The following is a 14,843-nucleotide window of genomic DNA, read 5'->3' as shown; positions in this document are numbered from 1 at the left end:
CTCAATGGGAATCCAACAGAAAGAGACAGAGACACTGAAAAGAAAGTCCTTGCAAGGGAAAAACTGGAAGCAGAGGTACACAGAAGGTGAAAAGATGAAAAGCCTCTTTGAAGACCAGGTTCAGGTTCTATTTTCCATTTAACCTCATGTGCCAAAAAATTGTCCAGGGGCACTAGAGCCACAACGCCAGCCTCCCTAAAGGTGCTGCTCTGCCCGTAGCAAGTTTCAGATGGAGGAAGCTGGGCACATCTCTGGCCACTTCCTCCTTTCTGCAGCTTGGTGACTCCCTCTGTGTTTGCCAAAGGAGTTATCTATGCCAATGATATTTCTGTAACAGCATATTATATTCTTTGAAGATTAGTAGATCTTTAGAGGGGGGTGGGTCAGGGGGCAATTTCTATAGATAAAGAATCAGTGTTTGTTGTACAATTGTTGGGGGTCATCTATCCCATGTGAAGCTATTATTTTTCTGAGTCTTAATTGTTTCTGCATTTGTGTCCTCCACCACTCCCTTCTTGGCTGACATTGATATGCCTGTCAGATTGTTATCAAGGGTTATACTTCAATAAAAGGTGCTAAGGACAAAAATAATTATCTCATGTGTTTTGACTGAGACGATGGAAATCTAATATCCTACTGAAAACTATTGGAAAGGAATTTGTTCTTCCATCCATAGTTCTTCACAGGTAACCATTTGACCAGAGCCTTACCCACATTCTTAAATCCTTAACCTGGCCACTCAGGGATTGCATTGGTACTATATCATTCATTATCCCCAGTAAAATAATTTAGAATTCAGGAAGAGTCAACAATAGTTTTAACCACAAATGTAAATCTCAGCAGTATAAAGAGTCCAGTTTTGAAGTCTGTTCTGATCAGAAGTGAATAACTTTCTATACCACCTCTAATCTTGAGTTCTGTCTACTAGTATAATCTTCCTTCTACCTGATATTCTGGTCTCACACCATCACTCTTAGCAACATAATCAAGATAACCTCAAGCTTTAGACCCAAATGCACTCTAGGCAACTCTGCTGACCCTGAAAAACTTAATTTTTTCCCCTGATCCATATATTGTTCATATTCCAACTGATATCCTATTTCAGATATCCAGTGTGGGGGAGTGGAAAGAGCCTAGCTTTGGCATTAGTATGAATTCTGGTTCTGCCACTTAGTCTATGAACTTGGTTATTTGCTCAACTTCTGATTTCCTTTTTATCTATAAACTAGAGGCCCAATGCATGAAATTCATGCATGAGTAGGCCTTCCTTCCTCAGGCTGCTGGTACTGGTTTCCCTCGGGCACCCAGGACCCGGACTTCCATCGCAGCCCTGGCTTCATCTGGAAGGTTGCCCAGAAGGATAGCTAATCTAATTAGTATATTACACTTTTATTATTATGGATGGAAACAATAATATATATTTTACAGGGTTGGTGTGGCTTAAAATAGTAAGTGAAAGCTACCAGCTACCTACTGAGAAGTTGTTAGACATAATCCCAGGCTCCACCCAAACCCACAGACAAAAGTCTGCATTTTAATTAGATTCCCGGGATATTGATATGCATATTAAGGGTTGAGAAGCAGTAACCTATCACAAACATGCTCAATACATGGTAACTATACATTATTCTAGTCCTGATTTACTCAATAATCCCTTCTGAATCCTAGACATATTCTTGCTCTTCTCATACTGCCTGCCTAAATGAGTTCAGCAAGGTTGCATGATATAAGGGTGATATATAAAAGCCCATGTATTTATACGCATTAGCCATGAACAATCTAAAAACATTAAGAAAACTTTTCCCTTTACAGTGGTATCAACTTAATAAAATACTCAGGAACACATTGAATGAAAGAAGTGCAAGTACACTGAAAACTACAAAACATGGTTGAAAGAAAATTTTAAAAATCTAAATAAGTATAAAGACACCCATGTTTATGGATGAAAAGACAACATTGTTTAAATGACAGTACTCCCAAAATTCATCTACAGATTCAATGCAATCCTTATGAGAATCCTAGCTGGCTTATTTGCATAATTTGGAAAGTCAAACTTGAAATTCATATGTAATTGCAAGGAACCCAGAATAGTTAAAAATAATCTCTAAAAAGAACAAAGTTGGGTGATTCACACTTCTCGAGTTCAAAACTTACTACAAAACCACAGTAATCAAGACTGTGATGCAAACACAAAGTAAGATACATAAGTAAATGGAATAGTATTGAGAGTACAGAAATAAACCCTCACATTTATGGTAAATTAATTTTTGATAAGAATGCCAAGGTAAAATGGAGAAAGAATAGTTTTTCAATAAATTATGTGGGCACAACTGAGAAACCATATGGAAAAGAATGATGTTGGACCCCTGCCTTATACCACATGCAAAATTAACTTGAAATGAATTATAAACCAAAATGTAGAAGTTAACATTACAGAACTCTTAGAAGAAAACATAGTAGTAAATCTTTCTGACACGGGGTCAGGCAGTGATTATTTATAACTCCAAAAGCACAAGTGACAAACAAACAAGCAAACAAACAAATAAATTGAAGTACATCAAAATTAAAAACTTTGTGCTGCAAACAATACTAACAAAGTGAAATCACAATCCACATAATTGGAAAAATATTTACATATTGTATATCTAATATTAGACCTTTATTCAGAACATATAAATAACTATTAAAACTCAATGATAAAATAAATAAAATGGGAAAAGGATTATAATAGAGATTTCTCCAAAGAATATATGCAAATTGCCAATAAGTACAGGGAAAGATGTTCAACATTAAAGACATAAAATAAAAACTATAGACCTAGCAGGTTTGGCTCAAGGGATAGAGCAATGGCCTGCAGACCAAAAAGTCCTGGATTTGATTCCAGTGAAGAGTACATATATTGGTTGGGTTACAGGTTCTTCCTGGCCGGGGCCCTGATCAGGCCACGTGCAGGATGTAACCAATTGGTGTGTTTCTCTCACATTGATATTTTTCTCTGTCTTTCCCTCTCTCTTCCACTCTCTATAAAAATCAATGGAAAATATCCTCAGGTGAGGATTAAAAAAAAAAAAAAACTACAACCAGAAACTACCTTATACTCACTACAATAGCTATAACAAAAAGACAAACAATAAAAAGTATTGGTGAAGATATGGAGACATTGAAACACTCATACATTGCTGGTAGAAAAGAATTTGGCAGTTCCTTAAAACATTAAATTTAGTTTTTAAAACCTTTTTTTTTTTAGAGAGAGAGAGAAAGAGAGAAACATAAGTTGTTTGCTTCCCACCTGGGCCCCATCTGGGGATTGAACCTATAACCTTGGTATGTGCCCTAACCAGAAATCGAGCCAATCAGCTCTTGAGCATTTTTAACTCCTCTGTGCCTGAGTGTCCTCTTCTGTGGATCAGAGGTAACAAAAACACATACCTCATTGATTTGATGTGAGGAATTATTGAGTTAATCCACGAAAAGTGCTTAAAACAGGGCCTAGAATAAAGTAAGTACTCAGTGAATGTTAACCATTATTATAAAGTTAAAGTAGGAAACAAGTGAGTTTCTTGGTAGAGCTGGATATGCGGTAGGTCCTCAGTCAAAGGTGGTTCCTTTCCTCACCCACCCTGATCTGTGCCCCAAGTCAGGATTTCTGTGGACTTGCAGAGAAAGTGTTTCAGACTAAGGAGTTCACCATAATAAGTATAATTTTCTGGCAGGCTTATCTTTTTTTGAAGTTATTTTAAAATATATATTTTATTGATTTTTTTTTTTACAGAGAGGAAGGGAGAGGGATAGTAAAACATAGATGAGAGAGAAACATCAATCAGCTGCCTCCTGCACACCCCCTACTGGGGGTGTGGCTGCAACCAAGTACATGCCCTTGACTGGAATCGAACCTGGGACCCTTCAGTCTGCAGACCAAAGCTCTATCCACTGAGCCAAACCGGTTAGGGCAGGCAGGCTTATCTTAATGGGAACAATGTTGTCATCTGTTAGCTGTCTCTACCGCCATTTCCCAGCAAATACCCCATTAAGAGCAATAGTGTACAAATGATTTTACATGTGGAGTACTTGGACTCCCATTTGAGGATAGTGTAGGAAAACCCTCTCCCTTTTTCAAACCTCTCTTTAGATTTGAAGTCTACTTAAATATTGAATTCCCTGCCCTAGGTTAGGCAGTTTCACATATTTTTACTTCCACTGTGGTTTTCTATCTAAACATACACTTTAAAAAACCTTCACATAACCTTTACAAGAACTCTGTGATTTTTAAACACTTAAGTAGAAATTCAGAATTTTGTCAGCATTTTTAATGTATGTAAATTAAACAAAAGGGATGTAACTGTAATGTCATTCATTCAACTAATATGGTAGGTATTGGTTTATGCTCAGGAGAACCAGCAGTGAATAAAATAGGCAAAATGCATATTCATAGCAGATTTTATCCTAATGAAAGGGACATACACAATTACGTGATACTTTATATATAAAATACATACATAATCATTTTTTACCCTGTACAGAGGCAAAACAGCTTTCTCCTTGATGCCACAGCTATTACTAATAGGCCAAATTCATGAATCTCTTTGCTACTATAATCAATAAAATATTTCATATTAATTTTCAGCAGAGATATTATTTTATCACTAAATAAAATTTGTATTGTGGTTTCTTAAATGTCTAGCAAAAGGATGGCAACCCCTAAAGAAGTCAGATTAAAAGATAGCTTAGAAAGAAAGGTTGAATTCCACTATTGATAAAGACAGCCAACCTATATCACGTGGAAATTTTGACCATTTTTGTGCATGATTCAAACATGGCCACAGGCTAAAGGGTTCTGGCAACTGGGCAATATAAGCCTTAGAGAATATGTTCTATTTGTAAACTGTTTATGTTTCTTAAATATGGCACTACATCCTGGATTTGCTTATTACTATTAACTGAGTAAAACAACATGGTTTTGAATTCTCATTTTCTCTCGGCTACTGATTTTTCTACCTAAAAAAGGGTAATTAATGGAACTCTGTCAGGTGCTGTGTTGGTCATATTTTTTGCAGAGTAAATAATTTGGGAAAAGGCCATCTGAGTGAAAAATATTTCCAACTTGAAAATGCATGAGGTTAAATGTGAATAAGTCAAAGTGCTAAAAACATAACAACGTGTACCCTGAGTTGTCCACATTTTTTTAGTTTGACAAAAGTAAAATAGCAGAACCGTTAGTAGATATAACAAATGATAACTCCTAGTTGATAGAAATCTCTCATACTGGCTAAGCTTGAACAGCTACCATTTAGAAGTCTCACAAATGATCATATATTTAAATACTTTTTACAAATATAAAACCTTATTTTTCTTTTAGGAAAGTAGATTGTGGTAAGAGTGAAGAAGGGCAGATAGAGAAGAGTAATGAGACTGGATAAATTAGGTAAAGCTGTGCATTTAGAACACAATTTTGGTTCCTTCCCCACAGCCTGGTAGCTATTAAGTCCTATTGAAGAATCAGTTACTAAAGCCTTTTGTAAACAACTCCAGTTTTGACAAAACATGGCCTAAACCATGTCTGTTCCTGCAACAATCTGAAAATGAGGAAAACCATGTGTCTCCTGGACCTTGCTAAAAAGCACTCAAAACTTTTATACATACCCCCACTCTGATAAAGTGTTCCTTTATCAGTTCTGCAAAGGGGGTACTTTTGTGGTTATTAAAGTGAAGAAATAACATCCTACCTGCTTCCAGGATCTGAGTACAGGGTACACATAACACCACTCTTCAAGTCTGACCCCCAAATGGCATATAAGGCCAGTTCCCTCTGCTTGGCGTCACTGCCCACAGGATCAAGTCCAGACTCCTTGTATACAAGGCTCTTCCTCGTCTATCTCTTATGTACTTCTCCAGCTATGACTTCTGACACCTCACATTCATCCATAGTTCTTGCCAGTTCTCCTAACACGTTACACAGCCTCATCCCTCTGTGCTTTCACAGAATTAAATACCTCTGCCTGAAATCCCTCCCCTGATTTCTTTCATTAATTGCAGCTTGTCATTTGACACAACTGATTTCACTTCTTTCAGAAATATTCCTTTATTATACTAATAACAGTGTATGATGTTTGGGTAAGATAATTGTTGATGCTTTCTGTCTCTCCCGTTAGGCTGTGGGCTTCTCAAGGACACCAATTTATACCACTAGCATTTAGCGCAGTGACCCTAGCTCATATTAGACAATTCAGAAATGTAGGGTAGTAATATTTACGAAAGAGATGCATTCATGATGCTCTTGCTGTGGGATTCATATTTTGGAGATATTTTATGCTGGCTTGTACTCAACAAAATTATTAAATACTAGAGGCCTGATGCACGAATTTGTGCATGGGTGGGGTCCCTTAGGGTGGCCTGCGGGCAGCCTGGCGCTGCCCCCCTCACCTGCTCCACCATCCCGCCTGTGGGGCGATCAAGCAGGTGCGGACCCTTGGCCTGGCTCCCTCAGTGCCTGAGAGCCAGGCAGCGGCCCTGCCCCCCACTGCTGAGCTGGTGGGGCGATTGGGTACCCCTGCACCCTCTCACACCCACCTTGGCCTGGTGCCACCCGCTCACCTGCTCCACCATCCTGCCGTGGTCCTGCTCTCATCCGGGCCCATCAGAGCTGGCAGCACCTCCACTACAACCTGCTTCCAAAGACGGGTCACCAAAGCCCACCATGTTTCGCGCTGCCCCCTGGTGGCCAGCACATGTCATAGTGAATGGTTGAACTCCATGTCCAACTCCCAGTTGAAGGGACAATTTGCATACTGGTTTTTATTATATAAGATTGGGATCTCTTAAAGTCTAGTCCCAGCTCCTCTTCTCCTTGTTCTCTCTTTCATGTGTATGTAGTTGATTCCTAAAATTTATCTCCAGTTCAGGTCTTCTCTTAGTTCCAAAGCTTTATATCTGTTTGGATGCTCAATGACACTTTAAACCCCATATGTCCAAATCTGAACATGTGATCTTTCCCTCCAAAACCTGGTCCCCTGCAGTGTTCTTTATATTTCAATTAATAATAACCCCTATCCAACCAACTAAGACAGACATTTTAGAGTGATCCTACATCAAAATATTAATGATAATTTTTTTAAATGTTAGTGGTCAATTTTTTAAAAGTTTATCAATATAATATGGAACAAAGTTTTCAAGCACTGTCACACTGACTACCATACTATTGATTTCTCCTCAACAGCATTTTTATAGCCACAACTTTACATTTATATGTATGACTTATTTATTAATGTTTTAGTCTTATGTTCGATTATAATCTCCAGAAGAGTAGGAACCTGTGTTCAGTTTTTTTTAGAGTAGTTGTTTTGGTCAAATAGAGTTCTTGGCTCCCATATCCCCCTTTCCTCTATGCATTCTCACCTCACATAGGAGGGGAAATAGTTAATATCATTAAAATGCATCAAAATTATTCTATCGGAGATAATCAGTAAATAGCAAGAGATGGGTTTATGAAAGAGAAAGCTCACTTTAAAATATTTAATTAATGTGAAAATTTGGAAGCAACCTAAATGTCCAACAGTAGGGGAATTATTAATTTTGCATGGTACATATAATCCATTCAATAGATACCATTCCTTCCTTTGTTAGGTGATTACCCTGGTGATTACACAGACTACAAATGAGACTGCAACCCAAGCATTACCACCTGCATTTCCTAATAATAATAGTGTAGCTAAAAAAAAAACTAATGTACTTTGGAGTCAAACTCTAATTCTATCAATCTTGGATGGGCAAATGGAGGTCTGCCTATCTGAATGTGGTTTGTCTAAAGCGGTGTTTTTTCAAACTGTGGTCCTTGAAATACCATATATCTGGGAACATGTTAGAAATTCAAGTTTTGAGTCTCAACCCAGACCTACTAAATTAAAATCTATGGAGATGGGGCCCAGCACTCTGTTTTAACAAGTACTCCAGGTGATTCATTTATATATATATTGATTTTTTTTATAGAGAGGAAGGGAGAGGGATAGAGAACTAGAAACATCCATAAGAGAGAAACATCGATCTTGCCCACATCCCCAATGTATGTGCCCTTGGCCGGAATTGAACCTGGGACCTTTCAGTCCACAAGCTGACGCTCTATCTACTGTGCCAAACCCGTTTTAGCAAGTCCTCCAGGTGATTCTCATTCATCTTCAATAGGAGATCCCAAATCCAAGCCACATCTGTTTCACCCAAGTCCCATTTTGGTCTCCAACCACCAGGTGGCAACCTTTGCCTAAGGTCCTATGAGTTGACCAATCCACAGTAAGTGGATGTGGTCTAGTCACCTAATTGTCCAAAGGGCAGTAAGTGGTAATGTGATATAGTGATGTGAAAAGAAAAGTGGGTGATAGAAAAGTAAGGAAAGAGATGGAATGAGGAATATGGCTGGAGGAGGCTTTATTGCTCCTTTTAACTCAACAAGTTAGCTTGGGTAAGGAAGAAGGGGTGGTAGTATTCTGGTGCTGGTATCAGGTTGTGTAACATTTAACAATTCAGTTCATTATGGATAGAAAGCAATGTACATAAATGTTAGAGTGCTTGTGGGCAACCAATTCCATCTATACTTTTCATTTTTTATAATCCCTAGATACCACCCAAAAGCAAGCACCACCCCACACATCACCTTATCTCTTCCCACCCTTGTACTCTAATCATGAATTTCTTATCCAATTCTCTTCCCAACATTGATGTCCCTCTTTTAAGACCTTTCCACAGTTCTTCCTGGAACCCCATTGCACAGTAAATCAAGCTCATCCCATGAAAACATAGAGATATTGTGGTTGCCCCTCTTTATTTATCCTTCCTTAACTGGGACTTGATAGTTCCCTGAATATTCTACTTTCCATACAGCTCTCTTTGGTGAAATCCATTCTTTTTCTTATTCCTCATAAATTATAGGATTTGACAAAGATAGCAGAGAATGGGAAAACCCCAAAACAGAAATCTCAAAGGAGGATAAAATTTTTTCTCATCTCTGGCAATGCAGACATGTCACCTAGCACCGTAGCTTCTCAGTTCTGTTTCTTTAATTCTATTTTACTTCAACCACTACACAGCAGATGATTTTATCTATAGGAAATCCACACTGGAAATCTTTTACATACATATAAATATTTTATTGATTTCAAAGAGGAATGGAGTGGGAGAGGGAACTAGAGAAACATCTAAGATGAGAGAGAATCATTGACTGGCTGCCTCCTATACACTCCACACTGGGCATCAAGCCTGCAACCCAGGCATGTGCCCTGACCAGGAATCTAACCTTGATCTCTTGGTTCATAGGTTGACGTTAAACCATTGAGCAATGCCTCGGGGCAGGAAATCTTTTCTGACTTGTTTATCCTTTTCTTCTTTTCTGCCTTCTATAGAATAGATGGAATTTTCTTCTGGTTTAAAAGTTATACATTATATATTTGTCCTTATTGTGGTTTCCCTTAACACACATGTTCATTTAGTCATATTAATTTATCAATATTTATGTTTTCCTTTTACAAAGTATTTGAAATGTTCTTATGGGTACCATCACACCTTCTCTGTCATTTTGATAGGCTTTAAAAACTGAGGTCTGAGTTACTATGAATATGCTTTTTCTTGTATATTTTTAAAATTTTTATATTAGCAATAAACTATACCATGATATTTATCATGCTTACTTTCCATATCTCTTGAAGCATCTCTTTTTCTCTTCTATTTTGAAAACCTCAAAAATTGCTGTTAATGAGGATTTTGGCAAGCCTTCTGAGACATTGTATGACCCAGAATATTTTATTAGTTTAATACATTTACATGAAAAAGGAATTATATGCTCAAAGTCCTTTTAAACACTGCAAGTCTAGTCCTTTAAAAAGATTACTTGATTGTCTTCTTCTACTCAAATTTGATAAGAAGTATGTTATCAGTTTAATTTTTTGCTTTGTAGAATATTTTATTTTTCAATCTGGAAGCCTTGAGAAGTCTGATATTTTTTAAAATATATTTTTACTAGAGGCCCAGTGCATGAAAATCATGCTCTGGGGGTGGGAGGGTCCCTCAGCCCTCAGCCCTGCCTGTGCCTTCTCACTGTCTGGGACCCCTCACTCCTTACCGCCTGTTTGCTTACTGCTCAGCTTGCTGCTCCTTATAGCTGCTGTGGAGGTGGGAGAGGCTCCTGCCACTGCAGCTGCACTTACCAGCCTTGAACCTGGTTTGTGGCTGAGTGGTGCTCCAGCTGTGGGAGCACACTGACCACCAGGGGGCGGCTCCTGTGTTGAGCATCTGCCCCCTGGTGGTCAGTGTGCATCATAGCGACCAGTCGTTCTGGTCATTCTGCCGTAACAGTAGCTTAGGCTTTTATTATATAGATTGATTTCAGAGAGGAAGGGAGAGGGAGAGAGCTAAAGAAACATCAATGATGAGAAAGAATCCTTGATTGGCTGCCTCTTGCACACCCCCTATTGGGGATCGAGCCCACAACCCAGTCATGTGCCTTGACTGGAATCAAACCCAGGACCCTTCAGTCTGCACGCCAATGGTCTATTCACTGAGAAAAACCAGCTAGGGAAGTCTATGATATTTTAAAATTCCATTTACCTTATCTTTCCTAGTCTGTGTTTGAAAAATAGGGAGAAGAGAGCCCCAAGTACCACAAAACCTGTTGATCATTCCCATTTGTTGCCACTTTATATGCAACTGCTATGATGAAGGCTTTATCCTGAAACTCATTGAAAGAAGCAGCACTGTAAGAAGTCCATGTCCTAGGTGTTAATATACCAGTCTTGGGATTTGAAAGGGATGGAAGAATGAATGTCTAATGAAGTAATCCCCATCTGTTTTCAACAATCTCCCACCAATCAACCAAGGAGATGGATTGGGTGGATTTGTTGTTATTGTTGTTTGTTTGTTTGTTTGTCTTTTCATTTATGCCCTGATATACTCTGATTTATCCACAGTGACTGATAACCGTGGTTTGGGATGTTTCCACTGATTTCTGAAGTGAAGTGGAAATCAAAGGAAACACTAGAGAAAAACTTCAAAAGCTTTCATTAAACTTATTCTCTTTCTGATGCCTCCAGCTACCCTCTATTCCAGGCTGCTGAAGAAACCATACTGCTATGCAGATTGAAGCCATTGCAAACTTCTTTTCTCAACTGGGCCCTCAACTCCAGTCAGCTACCTCTTCATTTGTTAGCTTCCTCTCCCATTTGTTCAGTGCCATTAGAATATTCATTGCACTTGTCATGCCCCTCCAATCCCACTTCCTTTCAGCACCTCACACAACTCCAAAGTCATCCTCTCATATGTGAATGGCAGTTCTAGAATACAACATGGAACATGGTTAAAATTATAGCTCTAGTTGTGCTATACTGCAGCCTTGCAGAGACTTTGGATCTTACTTCAAAGGCAAATGAAGGCAATGAAATGACAAGAAAGGAAAATTATAGGCCAATCTAAACATATCCTTCAGGAATAAATCAGAAATCAAGACATTCTCAGATGGGAAAACTAAAATAATTTTCCATTGGTAGACCTATTCCGTGCTTAAAGGAAGTTCTTGAAGTATAAAAAATAATTTTTAACCCTTGCTGGTTTGGCTCAGTGGATAGAGCATCAGCCTGTGAACTGAAGGGTCCAAGGTTTGATTCCAGTCGAGGGCACATGCCCTGGTTGAGGACTTGATCCCCAGTAGGGGTCACGCAGGAGGCATCCGGTCAATAATTCTTTCTCATAATTGATCTCTCTCTCTCTCTCTCTCTCTCTCTCTCTCTCTCTCTCTCCTCCCTCCCTCTCTGAAATCAATAAGAATATATTTTAAAAATAAAAAATACTAATAATTTTTAAAACAAAAACTTATATGTGCATAGCAGGGTGAGATACTACTAAGTTAATGTCCAAATACCTTGCTCTTTACCTTTTGCACAGAATGGATTAATAAACAAAACAAGGGACCAGGATGTTTGGAGCAAGTCTCAGGTTGTAGCGGCTTTAACAAGCTCCTAGGTAACTGCAATACATACCAGAGTTTTATCTAAACTCATCATGGACATTGGATGAGTTGCCAAGACAGAGAGGAAGTTGTATAGCTACCTTCAGGGGAAGTAGTGAATTGGAACCACTGGGTTTCTAGTTTCTACCTCTGTTCACACCAAGCACCTAGGTAGTGACAGGGCCTGGATGGTATAGCTGTGAAGATTTGGGTATTAGGCACTACAGCCCTAAGAACCTCAGTGAAATGTCTCATAGCAGAACTTGGTATGGAAGGGGTACAAGGAAAGACAGAGCTCATCTCTGAATGGATAACATTGGCTGGAAGAGGAGCAATCATATCTTTGTTGCCAGACTCCTCCTCTTCTTTTCCTGGACTGCCTAAACCCCAAGATTCTGCTAGAATTGAAGTGAGGTGAAAATATCCCAAAAAGCAATTGATATTGACTTCTGGCCAATGCTTTTGAGTGGGAACTCATATAAGATTTATGTTTCTAATTTAATCCTATTATTTTCTAATTTTTATTATTCTTTTAAAATTTCATAAACAAAACACTTAATTTCTAGTCATTTGTAAGCTTAAATTAGAGTTAAAAACCAATATTGTTCAGCTGCTAAATATAATACTAACTCTGAAGCTATTCTAAGTTCTGCAATAAATCTTCAGTTCTATACCTCAAAATTGCTCAAAAATGAAACTTTCAAAATTATAGTTATATTAACAAAGCCACTATATTCAAAGTTTATCCCAACACTAGCAGTAATATAAACAAAGCAAAGACACAGTTACAATAAAATTCTATTTTCTCTATTTCACAAACCAGATAATTCATTTCATTTTAATTAAGACTTTAAAATATAAGTTATCTTCTGTTAGGTGAAGAATGTTAAGAGGAAGTATGCTGTAAATAGATGATGTCTCTCCCTCCATCCCTCTTTTTTAAAAAACATTTTAAAATATGTTTTTATTGATTTTAGAGAGGAAATGAGAGGGAAATAGAGATAGAAACATCAATGATGAAAAAGAATCACTGATCAGCTGCCTCCTGCATGGCCCCACTGGGGATCAAGCCCACAACCGGGCATGCCTTGAGCAGAAACTGAACCATGACCTCCTGGTTCATAGGTTGATGCTCAACCACTGAGCCACACTGGTTGAGCCCTCTTTCTTTCTTTAATGTATATTGATATCAAAAGATTTATAAAGATATACACCAAACTCTTAAAATAACAAATAAAACAGGTTATCTTATTATTTTAATTTTTTTTAAATCCTCACCTGAGGATATTTTCCCATTGATTTTTAGAGAGAATTGGAGAGAGGGAAAGACAGAGAGAAACATCGGTGTGAGAGAGACATATTGATTGGTTGCTTCCTGCAGAGGCCCAGGCCAGGACCCTGGCCAGGGAGGAGCCTGAAATAGAGGTACATGCCCTTGACTAGAATCGAACCCTGGAGGCCGATGCTCTATCCACTGAGCCAAACTGGCTAGGGCTTATTTTAATTCTTAATTAAACATTTAATTTGAGATCATTATAGAATCATATGGAATTTTAAGAAATAATCCAGAGAGATCTTGTGGACCTTTCATTCAGTTTCCCCCAATGATAATGATAATACAATATTGCAATGGTGATATTGGCATTGATACAATCCACTAATCTCATTCAAATTTTTCCAGTATCACTTTTACTCATCTATGAATTGAGTTGTATACAATTTGTCCACTTGTGTAGGATTGTGTATCCATCACTACAGAGAAGATACAGAACAGTTCCATCACCCCAAGGATCTCTTGTTTTGCCCTTTTATAACCACACCCACTTTCCTTCTGCAACTTTCCCTGAACCAAAACCGCCCTGACAACCACTAAATGTTCACAATTTCTATGATATTGTCATTTCAAAAAATTTAAATAAGTGAAATTGTACATTACATAACCTTTTGGGATTAGCTATTTTTTATTCATCATAATTCCCTGGAGGTTTTTTCTATTATATTTTTCAGTTTGCATTTGGTTCTTTTCTATAACTTCTATTTCGTTGCTATGATTTTCTATCATTTGTTTCTAGCATGTTCATAATTGCCCATTGAATCACTTTCATAATGGATTCTTTAAAATCTTTGTCAGATAACTCTAACATATGATTCATCCTCAGTGTTGGCGTCATTTGAGTGTATTTTTTCATTCAAGTTATTTTCCTGGCCCTTGGTGTGACAGGTGATTTTTTAATGTATTCTGGATATTTTGGCTATTGTGTTAGAAATTCTAGACCTATGTAAATCCTCTACTTTAGCTGGCATTCTCATTTAACTTTAGCACATAGGTCCTGGGCTACTGCTGTGTGCATTGGTTCTAATAACAGTTCAATTTTCAGAGCTGTTACTGTGCTTCAATCTGCTTAGAGTATCTGGTGCCTCTGTAGCTCTCATTAATCTGTGCTGATTTTACTTATGAAGGCAGAAGGTACTTCTTTCAGACTGGATTGTGTGATGCTTCTAGCTAGGGAACAGGAGTCTCCATAAAGAAGAACATTTTCAGAATTTGGCCACGTGTGGCAGGGTCCCTCCTCCCAGGACATGGCCAGTCTTTGTTGGGGAGAGTATTCTCAGATCTATGGGTACAAAGAGGTTCCTAAGCTGAACACTAGTTCTGTAGGCATCCCACTTTCAAGAAACTCCCTGATCACCCAATGCCTGTCAGTGGTGATGGGTAGTCTGAAGAACTATAGGAACAAAGGGATTTATTTCCAGGATTCCTACTCGTACTTAGAAGAGGAAAGCAATGTATAAATGAGCTTATGCCACCTTTGCTGGACAAGAAAGACCTCTTTATTCTCTTAGATGATAGTTAAGATGTCTT

The 14,843-nt window shown here is 38.1% G+C and overlaps 1 protein-coding gene across 4 annotated transcripts in view; it reads left to right on the top strand.

Annotated features, from left to right (window-relative positions):
- Positions 1-591, top strand: part of SHROOM4 (shroom family member 4) — a 192,312-nt gene extending 191,721 nt beyond the window's left edge. For all 4 annotated transcript variants that reach the window (XM_084870953.1, XM_084870956.1, XM_084870955.1 and 1 more), the window contains one exon: positions 1-591. This exon is cut by the window's left edge and continues 3,007 nt beyond it. The gene's annotated coding sequence lies outside the window, so the exon portion shown is untranslated.
- Positions 592-14,843: the final 14,252 nt, after the last annotated feature.

This window comes from Pipistrellus hanaki (assembly GCF_964339955.1).
Source record: "Pipistrellus hanaki genome assembly, chromosome: X".
NCBI lineage: Eukaryota > Metazoa > Chordata > Mammalia > Chiroptera > Vespertilionidae > Pipistrellus > Pipistrellus hanaki.
This window is presented reverse-complemented; position numbering and strand designations above follow the sequence as displayed.